The following is a 17,837-nucleotide window of genomic DNA, read 5'->3' as shown; positions in this document are numbered from 1 at the left end:
AAGAGACGCACTGAAGGAAGCTCAGGCCGAAAACGGTGAATTGTGGTGGTTGTGTTAACAACAGAATGTAAAGATGAGTTTATTGACTTGAAGACAGGAATAGCATTATACTGCTTCAGTAATTGCGCTTTTATTTTTTTATTTTTTTGTCAACGCCCCAAGGCTTGTACCTTTCCGCTTTTATTTTGAAAGCCATATCTACATTTCCTGTCTTGACGAACCTCGGGTGACTTGGCACAGCTTGTGAAGCCGTGGCCGCACCGCAGAGAAGTGAAGTTGAGCATCCTGCAGGTAAGCTCGTACGTACGTGGTGTCAGTGAGGCGTTGTTGGGAATATTACAATGTATTTCGTAGCTTTGTCCTGTTGTAACATTTCACGTGATATGGCAGGAAGAGTGATATCATTCAGCATGTTTTTCTTGTCGCTATTTGTTCGGAAGATAAAGGTAGCGTAACGTTAAGACGGACAGCGTAACCAGAGCTAAGAGGCAGTGTTGTCCTGTTTCTGTAACTGTTTTTAGCTAACCTGTTAGAAGGGTAGTTAAGCTACGTGAACTGGTCGGTCCTGGGCTTTTCCATTCCACAAACTGGCTTCATTCATTGTCTGTCAGAGGGAGGAGGAGGAGGGAGGTAGTGTGCTGTGGCAAGTTAGCCAGAATTGGACGTAGCGAGACAGGAAGTGTAGCGATTTGTTCTTCAAAATAAACGTCTTGAATTTTTATTTCGTGTAGTAAAATGGGGCAATGCGCAGTTGGTGGTTTAGAACAGCTAAGGTGATGTTAAAATACGCGTGTTTGAAGCACAGAGCGGACCTATTGATGGGAGATTCACACGAGTGTAATTGCCCTGTTTTCATTTTGGCTTCATTTTGAAAATACTATATCTGGGGGCAGTGTAATTCCCGTTCGCTTGACGCTTATTGTAGTGGCAGAACTGCATGGTCCGGTCGTGGTACTATGTAGAAAAACTGGAGTAGGCTAGTCTGCCTCTACGTTGCCCAAGTGTTTTGTTAACCGACATTGCCCAGTATTGCTGATGCTTTTAGTGCGTATATTTAGTGTCTCAAATAATTGCAGCTACCGCCCAAATTACCCCTTGTAACACCATTTTAAAATCCTAAAATGAGACCGTTTTACACAGGTGTATGTCATATTTGGTCATGGCTTTTGGTTATTGGCTATTTCATTCGGCAGCGCGTGATGTTGCACCGGGCTGCATCATCGCCATACGCACCCCGTTTGTAGCAAAACGAACCTCCATTCAAAAAAAATCTGACACTATAATATATTTTATTAAATCGTCTGTAAGTGCGCATGTCCGTTATGAACATGACGTTTTCATAAACTGTGTTTTTTTCTTTTCTTTTTGCAAATATATCACCCACCAACTCTATTTCTCCCATTTTTTTTATTTTTTATTTAGTCCAGCCCCTACTGTCCACTTCTTCTATTTTGGTGGAAGATCATTGTGAAAACCAGTACCAAAGGTCCACATTTACTGAATGTATGACTGCCGAATGAAAAAATATACCTTAAGGGTTTCTAAAATAAAAAAATCATATTCTTTAATACGTGCGTCTCGTCGATAAGCAGATTTAGACGTAAATGTGGGATTTATTTAACGGAGTTTGGCGTTGCTGTTAACCCACATGCACCAGAAAAATACGAAACGTGGGCTCCAACAGTGCCTGCATGTAATGCCTTCCTGCTGCTCGGACATTTCTGCAAAACCTGCTTGCATGGAATCCAACATGACATCATGCGTGAGAAACAGTAGCGTTCGGGGCGGCTTTTTATTTATTTCTTTATTTCTTTATTATTTTTTTATTTAGCCGCAGGATCAAATCGCCGATAATATTGCATAATCACACAACTGAGCTTCAATTGGTTGGGCTGATTTGGATGCGAGTGTAGTTGCCAAGAGGATAAGCTCTAGCTGTCCCATGTTAGGGTGGATTTCGGCACCCCTTGTGGTTTTACTATTCCTGTCCAGGTTTAAAGAAAAACAAATATGCGTGATGATGTGCCTGCAAAGAACATCAACTGACCTACTGTACTGATCAACTCCTTAGCCCTAAAACACTGCTGGATTAGAGGGCATCTGAGGACACCTGGGGCTTGTAACATTGCTGTGCTGCAAGAACACTTAAATACAACATGGCATTATTTTTTTTAATTATTTTTTTATTTCCTCCATGTGAATGTTTCTTTATTTCATCAGGGACAATGCACACTAATTTGACATGAAAGTAAAATGGGCCAGAATTAGCCTGGAGGCTATTTCACATCCGCTGTACCTGGACTGGTGGTAAAGAGGTCACCCTAAAAAGAGATCAAGGGATTAAGGTATCGATAATACATAGAACATTTGGCCCCGTACATTAAACGTTAATTATGTGATTGGTTTATCACAACATTTAGAATTAAGCTCATTCTCCAAAAGGCTCACAACGTTCCTGGGCACAAAGTGGAGCTATACTGTATCTGTCTGGCTACAGGATTTGATCAACATGATGAATGGCCTATTATCGTGCTACCAGCGTGGGAGGGGAGCAAATGGTCTGCAAATGATGATTATTTTCATTATGTATTAATATATTGATCATTCTTTTTATGAAATCTATCAAATGTATAAAAAAAGAACCACCCCGTCAATCTGAAACCCACATGCATTCAATTTACAAACGGAATAAAGCAGCAAAGAGCAGTGAGAATATCTTGTGTTGATTAAAACCAGGGCTGCGACTAACGATTATCTTTTTCGATGTTGAAAAACGTGACGATTATTTTCTCGTTTTAATAGTTTGGTCAGAAAACATTGAAAAATGTGGATCGGTGTGTCCCAAAAGCCCAACACGATGTCTTCAAATGTCTCGTTTTGTCCACAACTCAAAGATGGTAAACAGTAAACTGAATGTTTACCGTCACAGAGGAGAGAAGAAGCCAGAACAATATTCACATTTAAGAAGCTGGAATCGGAGAATAATGTGTATGTGTGTAAATATATATATATATATATATATATATATATATATATATATATATATATATATATATTTTTTTTTTTTTTTCTTTTATATATTTATTTTAAATGACTCAAACCGATTTAAATCGATTATCAAAATAGTTTTGTTTAATTTCATAGTTAACAACTCGTTAGGGTTGCACGATATTGACAAAATGTGATATTGCGATATTTATCATGAATATTGCGGTATCGATATTAACTTCAATATTTCTTTAACGTATGTAAAATTACAAAAGTTACGGGAAAACTCATAAAAATAGATTCATAACAAAATAAACAAGTTTTCTTTCAACACAAGGTTTATTTCAACTGACCGGTCATATTGGACTGGTCCAACATGAATGCATAAATAAGGAGCATGTCTACAGGACAGGACATATCAGAAACAATTAAAGTAAATATAAAAAATATTGCATGTACTTACTGCGACAATTGCGCAACGTGATATCGCGATATCCAGTGGATATATCATGCACCCCTACAGCTCACTGATTCATCTTTGCCGCTCTAATTAACATTCTTAATCGATCATTAAAATTCTGTTGATTCTTTTTCCTGTCAGTTGACCGATAGATTAATTGACTAATTGACACTAACACTGCTGTACATCCCAGATAAAGATGCACATACGGGCCGGAGACCTCGTGTTTGGATCTCGGTCTGCCAGTGACTGTGACTGATGTTGTTTATTTTCATTTTTATTAATTTTTATGTCCCCCCAGAGTTGTCCTTCACCTCAGGACGGATGCACACCCCCGACTCCATGCTGTTCCAGCAATCATGTTTGATGCTGCGTACTTGCATCAATCAATCACCCGGGTGACGAACAGGAGGCAGCTCCTGTCGTTGGCTGGCTGCTCGGGGCAACGTTGAATTCGTGTATCTATTTAAAGCACCGAATATTTTATCAATGTCATAAATCTGTCCGTTTCACCATGAACAGACCCATATTAAAAGGAGCACTTCACAGATTTGATACCCCAGGAAATCCGGAGTTCTCGCGAGAGCAGAATTTAGAATTTGCTCAGCAGTCACTCTGGCATTGAGTAATGACGCTGTTTAACTATGCTCTTGGAGCCGAGCTGCACCAATCACATCGGTGTATCTGATGTAGGCGGGCCAGAGGCGAGCTCAACAGATGACGGCAGTTTAATCTTCCAGTCAGCTCCGCTGGTAGCTAAGCGTATGGGGCTCTGGATTAGGGCTGGGCATCGTTTTGAAATCTTTTGATCCGGTGCCAGTTTCGATACCTCAGTTTTTTTTTTTTTCGATACCATATGTTTTGAAATTCATTTCAACATGAACAAAAATCCATTAAACACTAGGGCTGGACCCGAATATTTGTTTAGTGGGTTGGTATTCGAATTGAAAATTTGACATTTGAATATTCTTTTTTTTTTTTTATTAATTTTATTTTGGTTTATTTATTTTCTGCATTTATCTCTCGTTCACACTCCAGTCCAGTTGGTGGCGGTAATGCACATTTAAGTTGGTTTGCCAACCGGCAATAAACTACAAAGAAGAAGAAGAAGAGCCTGTCGGTACACGATGACGCCCAAGTGCGGAAATGGAAAACGTTTGTTTGGCGTTTTTCCGTTGTGATTCGGCCAGAAACTTCAACATTTTGAGGCAAAGAGATCGTTTTGGAATATAAAGCTTGGATATTACATTTCCTTGGACTCTTGGGAATTTATGAAAATCATTTTCTTTTACTTTGTAACAGTTGTGTACATGGCTGTATATTTTAAAGATTTAATGCTTTAAAGTTATAAAAACGCTCATGAGTGGAAGTTTTATCGAGGTTACAGCGACGCCCCAGTCACAAAGTGTCCCGTTGACTGGAGGGTGATCCTCGAGAGGTTAAAACTTTATTAATTCTGAACGCGTCTGGCCTGTCTATCTATATTGCACCAAATACGACACTGCACTCCCTTGTTAAGTCGTTTGGATGAAAGGTTCTCAAAATAATCAAAATGCAAACAAACAGACAGACACATAGAGATTCCTGCCTTTATTAGAGATAATAATATGTTCAGCCCCCCCTCTCCGAAGCTTCGAATATTCGTTGCTCATTACTACCGAAGCTTCGAAGCCCAAAAAATGGTATTCGGACCAGCCCTATTAAACACAAAGCTTTTATTTTCCACCTTAATTGTGAATCAAAACAGTTATCAAAATTAGAAAATTCTGGTAACACTGCTCGCTCAGAGTAACATTATTAAAAGTGCCTTGCCTTGCAAGCTCAGCCTGTCAGTCAGTCATCAGGGCAGAGAAACCACCGTTGGGCCTGCTTGTCTAAGAGGAAGTGTAACGTCAACGTAGCTAGGCGGAACGAGGGAGAGAATACCATCGCAGTATTGAATAATTGGAGCCCAAGCGCAGTTTTGTAATTTTCTCTATTTCTGATCCTCTGAATAAAAACAGAAAATTGGAAAAACTGTTTTAAAGATATTTTTTATTTTTTATTTTTATTTGTCAAGGCGGAAAAAAACCCAATGAAAAATTGGATATTGGAACCCATTTTTCTGTTTTTCCAAATGTCCGTTTGTGCTTAGAAAATTGAACTGATGAGCGTTACGCTGACCCATATTGCCAGCACTTTTATCTTTTTATCTCCGACAACTTCCTCCTCTTGATGTGTCTCCCAGTGTATCAAGCATAACCAAAACCATCATCATGGCTATTATCGACATTCCTGTTTGTTTGTTATGGATCCCTGAAGGTTAGAGTTGTCTCTATCAACCCTGATGGTTCATAGGTGCTAAAGTGGGAGCATAATGGCCTTTTTGTGGCACTGATAGGCCCCAAGCCCAAATGGCTTTCACTGTGTTTTCCACTGGAGCGTGTGTGTGTGTGTGTAAGTGTGTGTGTGTGTGTAAGTGTGTCACACTGACTGGACATGAGCAGCCCGGCTCAAAAGGCAACCAGTCTCCGAGTTTAACCCTGCCCGGCTCATAACACATCCAGTACAGTGGTGGTATGGTAAACACATTCCGCGGCGCGCGGAAGTCTCGGAGCGTGTCCCAAAAGTCCCACGGCGTGCCGTTGCATTATGAAACGGCGTACTCTGGGGTTCTTTGGCTACGGCCCTGTCAAAAGGTCCCTCTGTTCAGCCGAGGGCAGCAGAGCCCGGAGAGGACAACCTTGACATTCATGCGGCCCGTTCTTACGGATTCGCCAGCGGGGGCGCCTCATCCCTCACATGTCAGTCATTACGCCGTCCTTGGTAGCGGGTGAAAGGTGAGGGGCACTCGTATCTCTACAGCGTCACTGATGTCGTCCGTATCACTCTTGCAGGCACTTAGCCGAGGGAGAACATGCCAACGCAGACACACAATGTGAACCTTTTTGAAACGGTCTCCCAGGTAGGAGAGTAGAAATGTATTCACCCAGCAGATATTGTCAAATCATCCTTCATAACCGCGCCATTGAGGACAAAGTGAATGTTTTGATGACAGGAAATGCATTAGAAACATGGCCTTCACTTTATTATTAGCCACGTAGATATTAGGGCTCTGTATCCTTCGTTTTAAGTTTTTCTTTTTTTTTTTTTTTTTTTTTTTTTTTTTTTTCTACCATCACCACCCCCCCCTCCCCCAACTTTATTTGTATTATAGAGCAATATTTTTATATACACAGTATGTTAGATTTAGAATTACATGCAGTGCATTAACAGTTGACCCACCGTGACCATTCACCCTGTTTTAGTGAGACCCTGGATCCATATAAGGGCGGGGGGGGGGATTAAAGCACCACGTACGGAGTGTAACACATAACGCGACAAGGTGACGAACAGAACAATGGAGGGAGGTGAGACGGGACAATAACCAGTCCTTCCAGAAAAATGGTGATTTTTTTTTACGATTGTTGCGGGCAAAAAAAAAATAATAATATATATAAATCCAGAAACGCATAACAAAACATAAACAGATTTCCCTAACATTAGTTATTTGTAGTTATTCATGAATCCTCACTAAAATAATATGATAATGCAGTTTAAAAATAAACTTGGTTTTATTGTCAGAACATCAAAATATATTAAAGTTCTGGTAAATGCAATGTATAAAAATACAAAGTTAAGATATGAAACTTAAAGACCAACAGGGAGGTTGTAAAGCGCCCTCTGGTGGACAGACTATGCGCCACCACTCAGAAAATGGTTGAAGGGGGTTTCGTCCGTTTTTTTTTTTTGTTTTTTTTAAATATTCATTTATTGGCCATTATAAATGCCAATACCGATCGTTTGGAAAATGCCTAATATTGGCCTATAATATCGGCCCGCTGATATATCGGTCGGGCTCTAGACTGTTAATAAATAAACCTAATAAACCTATAGCACGACATGCAAAACCGGGTTAAAATATTCTCGGTGGTTACCGTTGACATCCCTAGCTCATATTTAAACTTGTATGCAGCTCCTATATAATAATATAGGAAATATATGAAAACAAGCTTCCCCCTCCCACCCACCTTCAAGTGTGGCCTAAGGACTAGTCCGTTTAGCATACCGTGGCTTTTATTTTGGGCCTTGTTTACAACAAAATAAGCTTAATAAGTTCTCAAACGTTAAACGTTGGTCTAAACACTAGCAGCCGTACATAGACTTTGCCTAAATAGAATAGTCTAAAATGATCAGCGTTTAAATTCAAATCCAACTATCTGATCACAGAATAAGTCAGCAGGACTAGGAATCTGGCCAGGGACCCGTTCCCAGAAGCAGGTTTCCTGAGTTAGCTGAATAAAACCTGAACTGTTTTTAAACATTCCCGGGTTTAAGCAGCAAAGTTACCTAGATAAATTCAACTTTCGCTACTTTACAGTTTTTTTTCAACCTCTTTTTGGAAGTGCTACAACTAGCTATTATTTTTGTTATATTTAATCTGCCGGTTAATTTCTCCTTTATTTAATTAACAGTTTTGTTTGTAATATGTCTGTAAAAAAAAAAAAGACAAAAGGCCACTACAATTTCCCAGAGCCCAAATTAACATAATTAACTTTCTTTTTTTTTTCTTTTTAATCTATAGACCGAAATAAATAAATTCAGTTTATTATCATAGAGAAAATCTGAAAACGGCGATTACACAATCAATCGATTATAAAGTTTGTCGCACATTCATTTTTTTTTCTTAATTGATCAATCACTTTCAGCTCTTCTCCATGGACACACATGGTCAATTGGTACCAAATATTGAGGTTCAATACACCATCCGATTTAACATATATAATATATAATTGTTGTAATGTTCATATAGGTAAACAAATTCAATCTGAACGTGTCCAAGCATCCCCCGGGTCAGTAGGAGCCAGTTCAGGACATCCCACCATTCATTCTTACCATCCACTCCAGTTTATATAGGAAGTAGGCAGTGAGCATTCGCCATTCCCTACAGTGGTTACTGTACATAATGCTGAACCTGCATTACTCCTATTGGAACAAATCTCTTCCCAATGCAATATATCATCAAACTCCATGCTCTTGCAATTCGAACCTGGAAAATACATTTATTTTGAACTCTAAGCGACTACAGCAGTAATAAATCAGAGTACTTGTGCAGAACCTTGTGTTCATGATTTAAGATGTGTCATGTAACTGCTAAAACTCACATGAGACTTAGGATGTGTAACACACACACACACACACACACATACGTAGATAGGGGTGACAACATTCCTGCTAGTCATGCAGCAGGGGACCCTAGGGTGGCCCTGGTCACCAATCATTAGGACTTCCCTCCAGCAGCAGAGACACAAGCTTAAATGTCAAAACTGCCGTAAGCGAACAGATTTCCACCCCGCCGGCAACCGGCCTAAGACGACGGGAGCGGAAATTGACTCTCGTCCTTGTTAATGAAAGGATAGACTCGCGGTGTGTGTGTGTGTTTGTTTCTGTGTGTGTTTACATCCTCGCCTACGCATTTGCTTGTGCACAGGGAAACGTGTTGGCCGAAAAGCTTGCACGTGTGTGTGTGTGTGTGTGTGTGTGTGTGTGTGTGTGTGTGTGTGTGTGTGTGTGTGTGTGTGTGTGTGTGTGTGTGTGTGTGTGTGTGTGTGTGTGTGTGTGTGTGTGTGTGTTTTTTTTAGAGGTGCATGGGAATCGGAGCATGTGTGCACTCGCTGCGAGTTGTTAGGCCCTTGGCTGAGCTGCAGCCCGCTGCTGGAAGGGGTTGGATGCCGTCAGTGACCCTGGAGGCGAGCGTATGGACCCAGCTTGGGTTGCTCCGCGAGGTGGAAGGGCCTCTGGTTTCTGCGGCCCCCAGCGGCGAGAGCAGCCTGTTGGGCAGAAGGCCTGTCAGCTGCAGTTCTCATTCACAAATCACGTAGTGGACACACACACACAAACACATACACAGCGGCACTATCTTTGTGGGGACCCGTCATTGAGATAATGCATTCCCTAGCCCCTTACCCTAACCTTAACCATCACAACTAAGTGCCTAAACTTAACCCTAACCATAAACTAATTCTATCCCTAATCCTAAAAACAAAGTCTTAACTCTCAAACAGCCATTTTAACTTGTGTGGTCCAGCATTTTGGCCCCACGAAGCTGTCCGGACCCCACAAGTATACTGTATTCCCGGTTTTTGGACCCCACGAATGTAGTTAAACAAGAACACACACACACACACACACACACACACACACACACACACACACACACACACACACACACACACACACACACTCATAAGCCACAAAATGTACCCACATTGTGGGGACATTTATGTCCAATGCTGCCCCTGCTCTCTCAAAACATGTAATTCTTACATTGGATTCATTATTATGGCATTATTACAAGGCCAGCGTGTTCTAGTCAGATTGAACACAAATATGCATGAGGGTTTTGTTATTGCTCCTATGTATTCTTCTTATTGTTAGTAAATATTGTAGGTTGATATGAATGAAATTGAGTTTCCAATAGCCCGTTTTCACAACAGACATTTTGACATGCACAGGAAACACACTGGTGTAACCAATAACTGCATTCTGTATGGCTGAACTGGTTTCCAGAGTTCTGGTATTGTGTTTGATGGCTCACTGGAATGACTTACTGGGACACTTAATGGAACGGGGCAATAATAAACCTTCTTTAGCCGCGCAGTGGAGGAAGGTCTGGCAATGCGAGACTGACACGTGACACATCTCACATTACACATAGACATTTGATAAAAATATTGATTGGACACGTGCGCCATTGCATTTATAAAGTACTTTCCGAGGAACCAGAGTGCATCACTGTGACGTTCACACCACACGGCGTGTCCTCTGCTTACCCCTGTTGACATTGTCATCGTCGATCAAGGTTGTGTTTTCTCTGAACAGAGAGGACTATGTGGTACTAGACCGCAGGCTTTTTTCCTTATGCAACAGCAGTTGTGTCTATTTCCCCTGGATTTGTCCAACAGTAGGTCTTTTGTCCACGATCCTCCTGCGATATAGACTGCAGCGCTGGTAGGTAGCCCGGCTTCACGCAGAGCTACTGCTGACTCAGCTGCTACCTACAGGTAGACCTCAGTATCATTGGCAGCCTCATCTCTCTCAATTATTGCTTTGCATCGCGAGTGTATGTCAAAATATTACCGCTGCCTACGGTAACACTAGCTTCTCCCCGTCTCTCGCCGTGGACCATATAGATTCTCGGACAGGCAGCCTCTTTGGCAGACTGCCTCGTCCCTGTCTGTTGATTCACTGTTGGTGAAATAAGAGAACATATGGCTGCTCTCTCCCTGCATTACATCACCTTGAGATCCAAGCAGACTGGTTTGCATTTACAGCCCAGCTCAAGGAAGAGAAGAAGAAAAGCTAATTGCGTTTGGTAGGGCTGGGGCAATGTGCTTTTGTTCCGATTCAATTCTTTTCACGATACATGGGTGCCGATTCAATCTGTATCGCGATTTTCATGAATTGCGATTCGATAGTATTGAGATTTTCTTTCCTTCTTTGACAAAAAAAAGTTGAAAAATACATGAAGATTATCATGAGACATTTCTGAAAACTGTTTTTCTAAGAAAAATGCACATCATGTCAGTCAGTCAGTCAGTCAGTCTGACAGTTATTTCATTTGTAAAGAAGTACATATCATGGATTTTCTGAATTTGCTGCTTTCCGTCCGTTTTGCTGGAAACGTAGCCTATATGATGTCGTCGCTGTCAGCGCCACTGTAGAAACAAAAGATATTTAAGTGAATCATTGGTAAAACTTTTTTTTTTTTCACACCTAGTATTAGGATGGGTTTGTATCTAAGCTGTGTTTTCCACAAAAAAAAATTGCTTTGGCATGCTTTTTAGTTGCTTAAAAAATAAAAGCAGGTTGGGATGTACTGTTTTGTACTCTGGATCCTGCTTAAGCCAACGCACAGCTCAGCCAGATGCATCAGGCTCAACAGTGTTAGTATTGATCCATCGGAGTTATATCACATCATGCAGAGTTACAGCCCGCTGCACACGTTCAAGGTCCTGTGAAGACTTTGCATGTGGTTGTTATCAGCTATTCACTGGTTTCCATTAGCTTCCTGATTTCACTTTTCTTCCTGGCTCTGCTCATGCCCCGGTGCACTCTCACTGGGTAGTGATTTGGTTTGAAACATCTCTATGGCATGTCACTGTCTCTTCTTACTAAGGCCAAACCACTCATTATATGTTGAATGAATTGTAGAACGGAACGGCCAAGTCCCAAAATCTTTATTTGATCAACTAGTTCCTTATTTAAATTGGAGCTGAACGATTTGGGGGGGAAATCTAATTGCGATTTTTTTTTTTTTTTTTTTCTAGCAGATATTGCGATTAGGATTCGATTTGTGATTTAAAAAAAAAAAAAAAAAAAAGTTTAGCTCAAGTTCAATATTCACGTAACAGATAAAACATATCGAGCATTATAGCATGAGACACCATCAAAACTGCTCTATATTCTTATGCAGGGATGAGAACATAGATGTGAATTGCCAGCAATAGGTGTTTTTCTTTTAATAAGCATGGGACATTGAATCTGTGATATGTAACATTATTTCAGGTCCAATCTGAGTTCTCTGTTGCACAACTAAAACAACCTTTGAACGTACACATGTTCCACTAAGTTCCTCCCCGAGGCTATTTTGCAGAGGCACCATGGCTCCGTCTGGCGCTTAGCACTGCCCAAGACGATTGTGATTGGTTTAAAGAAATGGCAATAAACTAGAGCGTGTTTTTTTTTTTTTTTTTTTTTCTACCATCCCGGGAATGCTGTGTGGACTAGCCAAACCCTCCTCTGCAGCGCTGTGGAGGAAGGTCTGGCAATGCGAGACAACTGTTGAGCTCAATTATAAATAAGCTAACAACAGGAAAAAAGTCACGGCTTAGAGACTCATTACTTCCACCATGTGGACTGGAGTCGCCACACTCTCATTATGGCCTTTCTCAATCTCACTCAGGAGCGGCTGAGACAAGTGCGACACCTAGTGGGGAAAATTCGGTATACCGGTCCGGTGTTTGGTTTGATATAAAACCGGTTTGAAAATGTTTACACCGGCCGAAGCCTACCACCCAAGGAGGTAATCGAGCATCCGGAAAGCGTACCTTCTACGGGGAGGATCATCGGCTAACAAGCCGTCACCTTCCATTGACTCCCATTCATTTTGGCGTCACTTTGACAGTGAATAACTTTAGCGTTTAAAGACTCTATTTGTCCATTGTATCTCACGTTATGGCCCCGTTGCAGCAGTTTTTGTAAACTGTTAACGATTATATCATAACCACGCAACTTTCTGTCGCACAGTAGAAAAATGACTGCATAGTCAGGAGAAGGTCGCAGGCAAACGGGGGCGTGGAGGCATACAGTCAAGGGAGAAGCCCATAGAGAGTCCATGAAAAGCATCGGGACAAAATATTTCAGCAACGTTTTGATGGATTGGAAATACTTCGGTATGTGGCAAGTGAATTCATATGAAGTAACCTTTATCCACGAACGGATTTCTCTTGGCACAGCTACCAGAAGGCTTACAACTTTCAGACAAGTTGCTCACGTCATATCTAGCCTACGTCATCAAGCTCGATTGGAGGCTGCGCGGCATGCTCAGCCATCACCGGAAAATTGCTTCTAATTGACTTCACTGGTCTCCGTCGAAGTCTATCGCGTATGTGTCCATTTCTTTCACCAGGTAGTAATGAATCTTACTTGTCTGCTTAGAATTGATGTTCGAGTCCAGAAATATGGATTCACACAGTCTTACGAGATGCTGGCTATTCATTTGGCTGCAGGTTTAGCCTTTAGCGGTATGCCTTTGTCATAATGTCATGGCGATGAGTGTACGCAAACAGTGTCACAGTTTGAGTCAGCAGCATTACCGAAACCCACACTCACTCCCTGAAACCACAAACACTCGCAGAAACAGCCTAACTGGGATGTGGGGACAAATATAGCAAGAAGCTGGTCATTTGTCCTATATTTAGCATTTCCTCTAAATATTTTTAACTTGTTTTCTCTTCCCTTGCACAATGCCTCCCATTCTATGGTTCTTTGTGCCTCTCTCCTTGTTGCTGATTTGGTTTGCTGCTGCTCCAAATATATGCGTTCCCCACTTTCCCATAAATGAACCTGTTGTCAGTGAGTCTCAGTCTGTAAATATCAATATAACCATTTTTATTTATAGAGTAATTGCCCTTGGTTTACCTACAGAATATACATTGGGTTTAGTGAAATTTAAAGAGCAGAAAAGGAGTATCCAGTGTTTTGATACTCTGTAAACAAGTACAGTTTGTTATTTAAAGGCCCTGGACACCCACACAGGTTTTGTCAGTTATTCTGGCTGATTACACCTCTTCCCAGGGCTTTGTGGGTGTGTTTAGACTGACTGACTGACTGACATCTTTCTGAGCCTTCTGTTCACTTTGTTGTACCTTTTGAGGGCAGGGCAAAGGACCCCCGAAACAACATTTGTGACGTAATAAGTTCCCGTCAAAGCTCCGGCCCACCTTTTAACCTGAGTAGAGGTCTAAGAATAACTAAAATCACCTGTGTAGGTGTTCAGAGGCTTTAAATCCTTCCCTCTGCTGTTTTTAGAACGTAAGGCCATGAAGTATCGACTTTTGTCAGCCTGCGATGCTGACCAAGGAACTTCAGAAACATCAGCCAGTGTCTGGCACAGCTTCCAGCGGGCCAGGGGGCAGGGTTTTTCCTGGCCCAAAATAGGGCTTTGGTGGTGGACCACCTGTGCAGATCAGTATGCACAGCAAGATGGACTGAAACTGTTACGGGATTGCCCAACGCTTTGGTGGTCCATGCTGCACATCTGTCAGGGGACATCAGCTTCCTGTACATTTTGACAAGGCTAATGGAGCAGTTATGAGCATTTCTTTCTGATACTTAACCCTTGTGTTGTCCTCGGATCAAAGTTTCGGTAACACTTTACTTGAAGGTATCGACGTAATCGTAACTATGACATGACGCTGTCATGAACATGTCATAAACGTTTATGACTTTTGTCATTACGTGTCATTCGGTCTTGGTTGTGACAACATGACATTAATCAAAGTGACATTACCAAAAGTTGTCTGGCTCATAAGTTGACATTAAATTAGTTTGGGATGTCTTTGTAATGACAATTTGACATTAACCAGGATGACATTACCAGAGGATGTCTTTATCATGAAAACTTGACATTAAATTTCTTTGGAGTGCCCTTATTAAGACAACTTGACATTAAAAGGATGACATTATGTCAAGTTGTCATGACAAAGACATCTTCTGGTAATGTCATCCTGGTTAATGTCAAGTTGTCATTACAAAGACATCCCAAACAAATTGAATGTCAACTTGTCATAATCAAGACAACCCAAACAATGTCAACTTGTCATGACAAAAACCGAATGACACTTAATGACAGAAGTCATAAACGTTTATGACTCGTTTATAAGGTTTATGACATGTTCATGACAGTCTTATGTCCTAGTTATGACAGTGTCATGTCACGATTATGTAGATACCTTAAGTAAAGTAAAGTGTTACCAACGTTTCTATATCGGTTGCTATGGCTTTCTTTCAACCAAATTTCCCAAAAATAACATGGATGGTTCCAAACGCTTATTGATGATCACTACTTTCATGGTCTACCCGGGTCAAAATCTGTGATCATCCATAAACATATGTGCATTGCACATAGTTTCATGTAAATGAGGTTTATTGGACATCAGTTCCAAAAATAAGTGTAAAACTAGTGGTAATAAGTTATAAAGTTGGCTAAGAAGATGTAACACAGAATTGAGCGATAATTTATAGGCTACTTTTATGCTTTCTAAACAGGCAAAACAAAACAAGGGCATGGGCAATATATAATAATAACTTACATTTTCTTGAGAGGATCAATCAAATTGAAATGTGTGACATATTGACAGAACTCTTGAGTCACAACAGACAACTGGTCACAATTTCACTGGCAGATGGTTAGTTGGCAGTTCTCAGCCTTTGTGTTGTCTACAAACTATCACTAACGCTCAGATTTACACGATGAAATAACTGACAGATACGCTAAAACAACAATTAAGAATGAATGATTAGTCATTACTTTATCATGGGAATGCTTTGTTCCTGCCGATATCTGTCCCTTCGATATGAAGACTGCAAAAAGTTAGCGGTCACTGTAGCTGTAGCGAGCCAAAACAGCTAATCTGGCTCCGTCCAAAGCCAAGGTCAAGAAATCTCCCTACCAGTGCCTCTTAATTACAATTACAAAACGCGCTAAATCTCGTTTGTTTAATCCGAACAAAGACCAAAGTGTAAAAAGAGAAGTTGTGATATTATAAAGGGATTATGCGCCGGACTATTTCTTGACCGGAAGCAGTGACTTCCCGAGGTTCTGCCGTCACCGATCCAGATCCAGCCATTTCCCCTTGTTTCAAGTCATTGTCACAATGGCCTACGCTCAAGGGTTTCAATTTCCTGGCTATGACGAGAAAAAAGGCAGAAAATGAAAACCATGAAGTACTCGACAAATGAAAATGTATTTTGAAGCATGGTATGTAGAATTGGGAGTGTGTTGAAAAGGCAGTAGGCTGGTTAGTGTATTACGGTTACAGTGCTGTGGTGCACTGTATAGTAAATATCTTGATTATTGCGCCTTGAGTACACACAGGCCTCTTTGGTCCATAAAGGTACATTTGTACATGCATGGAATTAGTATGTTATTGGAACATTTGGTAGTAGGGTTTGAACCAGCTCTGCCCACCACAGCTGCACTCTGCACAACATCTGTCAACACGGTCTACTGTTGGGAAGTCAGGTCGTCCAGCAAGCGTGTGTTTTTGCTCAGGCAGCTTTTAGAGTTCGGATCACTATTTCTCTCTTTAAATTGCGGTAGCGCATCCTACCATGTGTTGGCACTGCTGTTTTCTCTGTTCTTTAGGGCAGTTTGAGGTTGAGAGGGGAATCTGTTCCGTTCTCATTGGTGGTTGTATGGTGGAGGGGGGGGGATCTCTGGTCTGTCTGTGGCTGGGAGTCTGGAGGGAGGCAAGGGGGCCTGTGGTTCTGGTTATTTGTTGGAGTTATTGGCTAGATACACACACACACACACACGCACACGCACACGCGCACGCGCGCACACACACACACGCACACGCACACACCTACTCGAAAAGGTCCACTCAACCTTCTAGATCCAGACACACAGTTATTTTAATAGCCAGGAACCCACTACATCAGAAGGGCCCCTCTTCTTCTTTGCTTTCTATACTCTGAACTAGGGCTGGGTAGCGCCACTGAATCGATTCCTATTCACAAGGTCCCGATTCAAATACATTTCCGATTCGATTTCCGATGTAATATCTATTTAGGATATTTTTGTGGCAAAACCAATTTAGCTGGATGTGAAAGAGATTCTACAATTGTGTAAGGTTCCCTATAACCTGCTTCATTTTTATTGTTTACATATAAGAATTGACCCCAAAGCAGTGACATTAATGCACTTTGTATTTAACATGAACACTCTACAGCAGTCAACACGTTAAAGTGCAGCTCTATAGACCCTACAGTCAGTGAGTATTGAGGGACATTTCATTCAGATATCTTGAGGTAAGAGGTCATGGGACCCCTTTTTGAAATGGCAGTGCCAGATTTTCCCTCACCAAAATGTAGCCTAACTTTGGAGGGTTCCTTTAACCCCCTTCCTGACAGCAAAATTATGAATCCCAGTATGGCCACGCCAAGACCCGCCCTACGAAGCAGCTTGATTGGTTGGGGTTAGGCATGTCACCTCGAGTGGTTAAGGTTAGGGTTAGGGGATTGGTCAGGGGATAGGACCTGTATGTGTAAGCATGGACGCCTGGCCAATAGTAGTGTGTGAATGCTATTGAAGGGTGGGTCTTGGCGTGTCCATAGTGGGATTCGTAATATCGCTTCCTGACAAGCCAGCAAGACTTAGTTTGTACAAATGGATTCCTTAGGTGTTAGTTTCATATGATACAAAGATCGATTCGGGATTTTATGAATTGATTTTGGATTGTTCAAATGAGAATCGATTTTTAAATCGTAAATTTTTTTTTTTTTTTTTAAGCCCAGCCATGCTCTGAACCTACAGTATGCACTCCCACAGACGTGCTATATTGTACATCAAACATGCATGCCCTCTTCTTCAACAGACAGCGATAATGCATTTCAGAGCTCATTAAGCACTACAGGCTGACTCGGTAAAGACCACCCTGGAGTGTAGGAGGCAGCGGCAGTGACAGATTCTGCTGTGTCGGTGGTGTTCAAGGGCCCTACGTGAAGCACGGGACAGCTGGGACGCTGAGGAGGACACTCTGTTTTCTCTCCTCTGACAGGTGGCACAATGCCCAGAAACTCCCTG

At 41.5% G+C, this 17,837-nt stretch overlaps 1 protein-coding gene across 1 annotated transcript in view; it reads left to right on the top strand.

Moving 5' to 3' along the window:
- Window positions 1-216: 216 nt before the first annotated feature.
- The window catches only part of hivep3a (HIVEP zinc finger 3a), a 47,191-nt gene continuing 29,570 nt past the window's right edge, over window positions 217-17,837 (top strand). Inside the window, exon 1 of the mRNA XM_028596891.1 lies at window positions 217-291. The gene's annotated coding sequence lies outside the window, so the exon portion shown is untranslated. The remainder of the gene's footprint in view (window positions 292-17,837) is intronic.

Source organism: Perca flavescens, chromosome 14, assembly GCF_004354835.1.
Source record: "Perca flavescens isolate YP-PL-M2 chromosome 14, PFLA_1.0, whole genome shotgun sequence".
In the NCBI taxonomy this organism is placed as follows: Eukaryota; Metazoa; Chordata; class Actinopteri; order Perciformes; family Percidae; genus Perca; species Perca flavescens.
This window is presented reverse-complemented; position numbering and strand designations above follow the sequence as displayed.